The sequence below is a fragment of the Hippopotamus amphibius genome, chromosome 7 (assembly GCF_030028045.1).
Source record: "Hippopotamus amphibius kiboko isolate mHipAmp2 chromosome 7, mHipAmp2.hap2, whole genome shotgun sequence".
Taxonomy (NCBI): Eukaryota; Metazoa; Chordata; class Mammalia; order Artiodactyla; family Hippopotamidae; genus Hippopotamus; species Hippopotamus amphibius.
In genome coordinates, this window is record NC_080192.1 from 42,049,292 (window position 1) to 42,054,193 (window position 4,902).

The 4,902-nt window shown below is 39.9% G+C and overlaps 1 non-coding gene across 1 annotated transcript; it reads left to right on the forward strand.

Annotated features, from left to right (window-relative positions):
* The first annotated feature begins 643 nt into the window (after window positions 1-643).
* TRNAK-CUU (transfer RNA lysine (anticodon CUU)) lies at window positions 644-716 on the forward strand. The gene has a single exon. It is a non-coding gene; the product is annotated as a tRNA-Lys (tRNA).
* The last annotated feature ends 4,186 nt before the right edge of the window (window positions 717-4,902 follow it).

A 4,902-nucleotide genomic window follows, 5' to 3' on the forward strand; every position in this document is an offset into this window, starting at 1 on the left:
GTACAGCAAAGTGATTCAGTTATACAGACAACTACATTCCTTTGCATATTCTTTTCTATTATGGTTTATCACAGGATTTTGAATATACTTACCTGTGCTATACAGTAGGGCCTTGTTTATCCTTTCTATGTATAATAGTTTGCATCTACTAAGCCCAAACTCCCAATCATTGATGTCTTGATGAAGGACATTGAGGATGTGCTTATTTAGCCTGTAGGTGATGCTACATCAAACAGACCAATACAATGTTATTCGATAGGAACACAATCCTCGACAAACAGGATAAAAGACAATTATACAAGGGTGAGAGTAGGCACTTAGGAAACCAAAACTATAAAAATCATTACCAGATTGACTAGCTACGGTCATTATTTTAAAAGACCTGTGGGTCAGAGCTGATCATTATGTGAGTCAACAACATCATGGTCTTGTGGGACCAGCACCGAGATGACCTGAGATGAATTCTTCCTCTGTGCTCTTAGTACCGCAGACACTTACTAGTGTGTGACAAGTAATACTGCCTCCCAAACCTTAAAAAAAAGATTCAAACATTAATATTTTAGTTTAACCAGTAAAATTAGAAAAGTTAAAAAATGAGAGTCAGTGTTAACGATTGTTTGGGAAAAGGGCTCGTTTGGGGAATTCCCTGGCGGCCCAGTGGTTAGGACTCTGCACTCTTGCTGCCGAGGGCCCAGGTTCAATCCCTGGTTGGGGAACTGAGCCCATAAGCTGTGCAGTGAAGCCAAAAAAAAAAAAAAAAAAAGTCTCATTTCACACACTCCTGATGGGATTCTGAAAGATACCACTTTTCTACAGGGGACTTTGGCAACGTGTGTTAAAAGCTTTCAACTGTGAATATTATCGGAGCAACTCTAATTTCAGAATTATTTCCCCTAGAGAAATGCTTGAATGAAAAGATTTAGTTATAAATGTTTTTTGCAGTATAATTTATAATAGCAAGATTGGGTAATATGGTGGAATATTATATGGCCATGAAAGATGCTGTTGCTAAAAGGGGATTATTAACTGTTTTGAGGTCATGCACCCTTTTGGGAATATGATCAAAGCAGCCAACTCCCTTCTTGGGAAGAAAACATATATGTACCTACATAAGAATTTGTATATAATTTCACAGAATTCATTGGCTGTATGAAGCCCATGCACAGACTTGAGTTGAATACCACGACTCTATAGTAGAGAGCAATAATTAGTGACATGGGAAAACAGTCAGAAAAGCACAAATGTGCATTGGTATGTGAGACTGGAAAGATATATATCGAAATAGTTAGCTCTGAGAAAGATGTTAGATTTTTAAAAATTTCTTCTTTGGGCTTTTCAGTATTTCTCTAATTTTCCACCAGGAAAATGTATTACATCAACATGATTTTTAAAAATTGTTTTAATATGGAGTAAAAAAACACACAGAAACCTTAGAGAAGTCTCCAAGAAATATAGTAAACATGAAAAACGATGGAAAGGGCAAAGAAATAATATCATGTTGCCTACGGTAATAGGCGCGCCTGTGAGGAGGGCACAAAACGGTTCTCTGTCCTCAGGGAACATTCAAGGGAAATGGATTTAATTTAAACTAAAGGTTATGCTTGGGCAGAAAACAGAATTTCTTTTCTGCCGTGTATAAAATACTTAGATAGGGCACCCAAGGACAGGGTGGAACCTCTGTCCATGGAAATGCGAAAGGGGTAGCAAAAAATTATCAGTCTTGTTGGTTTAAGCATCCATCCCCCTGAAGGCATGAAATGGGATCAGGTGGTTTATCTGGAGCCTTCTGTTCAATTTGTTTACATTTCCGAAGCAGGGTGTGCTGGTACACAAGAAGAAGTGTTGCTGGTACTCAGGGATCTGTTCCATCCGCACCTCCCTCATTGATGCCCCTTCTCTCACACCCGTCAGATGGTGGGGGTGGGTGATGAAAGCTGCTTCTTTAATAAGGTAATTCAGATCTCGTATTAATAAATATTGGCTACCAGGGAAATTGGTGATCTAATTGCAACAAAGCTGAAATTCATTTTGGTGCCTTGGTCTGGTGCACATCATTAAGTGAAGTTTACAGCAGGGAAAGTCTGGTCAAGTAAAATTATTCTCCATGCTCATGATTATTAATATTCATGACTGCTTTGGAGGAAAGCTTTCTATGTATCAAGCAGACTGAATCCTCTGGAGACCTGCTGAATCTGTAGGGGAATTTCTCTAATCCACTCTGTAGGCTTGGCAATCCTTTGACCTTGTTATTTCTTGTTTCTTATCTTACTTACCATTCTTTTTATGACCTTGAAGTACTGCAGCTAAAAGAATATTCCTTAGGACAATTCCATTTCTATGACAGAATGCACGGTTGACTATCAATGTAGTACACACACACATACATACACATGTACACACAAACATGTACACACATATGTACTACATGTAGAGATGTAGAACTATGCAATGTAGTGTTATGCGTAAGAGTGTTGCAGAAATCAGTCTGTTGAGAAACCAAGCACCACACTCGGAGGGTTGGAGAACTCAGGTCTATTAAGCAAGTGGCCCCAGACGAGCTAATGCTCCAAAGTTCTGGGCCCCGAGCTCAGGGTGAGCTTTACGTTTATAGGGCACGTGTTTACAGAGCATGGAAGTTTCCAAACAGAAACTTACGAGAGCAGGTGCAGAACATTCCATTTTTTAGCGAAACATCTTAAAGTTACATTGGATTGTTAGGTCATCCTGTTTTTCTGTTTTTCTCCCCGGCAGCAAGCATATTTCACAAAAGCAAAACAAACATGGAGTTATTTTAGCTGAGTGTAAGTTTCTAACTTTCCTCTTCAAGAGCATGGGCTCTGTGGACGGACTTTCTGAGTTTGGCTCCTGGTATCACCACAGCTGTGTGAACTTGGGCAATTTATTTAACCTTGATAAAATTTAGTTTATCAAAATGGGGATAATAATGGTTACCTTCCTGATAGGATAGTGATGAAGATTAAGTGCATTAATACAAGTACAGTGATTATAATATTGCCTGTACTATAGTGCATGTTTGCTGGTGGTATCAACACTTTCTGAGTATCAGAAGGTTTGAGAGGGACTCTGATTTCTTGTCCCTCCCAGCCCCAGATCATGAAAGTCTTGCTTGTTCCTAAGGCCACAAGAACCAGAATTGCCTCCGTCCAGTATACCCTTTTTGACACTAGCTTCTCTAGGGCAAATGCGCCCAGTTGCCCCTATTGGTGCTTGGTCATTGTGTGGACAGGACTACCCAAAGGAGGTTCATGAAGTAGATAGAGCTCTCCAAGCTTTGGACACCCAAGGGAGTGGAGTCCTGCTAGTTACCCCCAAGTTAACCTACTAGCCAAAGCTGCCTGTGCAAGAGGATCCAATCTTAGTCCCTTGTATTTTTACTGGTTTTCAAGCTTGAGTACCACAGACTGTCTTGGGCGTATTGAGTGTCTTTTCTGACCCAGAAAACTTCATAGTCTAGTTGATTATCTCTTTGCAAATTCTCTGCCTTCCAATAGGAGACCTGAATAACTCAGAAACATGGATGGCTATGTCTCCTTTCCTACAGAAGCAACATTTCTAAAGTTGTATGTAATATGTAACTAAAGTGTTTGTAACAAACATACTAACCTCGATGAAACAGTTTGTTCTTTCTTTTTTTTTTTGTAAAGATTCTGCCATAGTCTCAAATAATGCATCAAATAAACACAGGTAATAACATTCCTTATTGTACAAGGCACCGTATGAAATATTGGGAGGAAGTTTTCAAAGAAGTAGAAGTTATATGTCTCCACAGAGTCTGTGTTTTAATGGAGAGCCACAGAAAGACACAAATTTGGGTTTTGTTTTTTCACTGTATATGATCCTCTTTTGATTGCTCTGTAGTTGGGAGGAGTAGAAATAGTTCCTATTGAAATCTACAGTTAGAACTTCACAGAGGCAAATTTGAAATATCTTTACCATTTTGATCTCCCAAATGTTGCGTATCCTGGATTTACTAGGACAGCATCTACTTCTTGTTATTTCATTCTATTCAATTAAAATGATTTATTAAATCCACAAACAGTGCAACTTAATTATTTAGGCTTTTAAAACTTTTAATGCAAATCAAGCAACAATAACAGCAAACCCTAGATGGACTTCAGGTTCTAATATTTGGTTCTGAGTATATGGTCTTTCGGACTCAGCCCTTTGGTTTCGTGGACTTCTCAAAAGTGTTACTTAGGAAGAAAGGCCAGCATAGCAGGGGAGTCTGACAGTCTCCTGTGAGGTAAGGACAATGTTTTACTATTCCTGCAGGGCGCCTTGCCTTTGGCACAGTTCATCGTGGTGCATTGTGACCTCTGTACCATGATTGTTGACCTGGCAGCTTTTCCATCTGTCAGAGAGGACCAGGAACATAGTTTGAGTGATGCTGCCATTGTTTATCCCTGGCTCCTGCTTCCTCTCTTCTCTGCTTCCCACAGCCACTGCATTGTCCGCTGCCATCTAGCTTCCTCACTTGGGACACTTCGAAAACTGGATGGTCCAGGGATGGAGCGGGTCATTATTGAGTGTCTGGACAGCCTTCGCTTTTTTTTTTCTTTTAAAGATTAGAATTTGTAGTGAGGTGGATGGACCTAGAGTCTGTCATACAGAGCAAAGTAAGCCAGAAAGAGAAAAACAGATACTGTATGCTAACTCATATGTATGGAACCTAAAAAAATGGTACTGATGAACCCAGTGAGAGGACAAGAATAAAGATACAGATATACAGAACGGACTTGAAGACACGGGGTGGGGGGTGAAGGGGAAGCTGGGACGAAGTGAGAGATAGCATTGACGTATATACACTACCAGATGTAAAATAGATAGCTAGTGGGAAGCTGCTGCATAAAACAGGGAGATCAACTCGAGGATGGGTGAGGA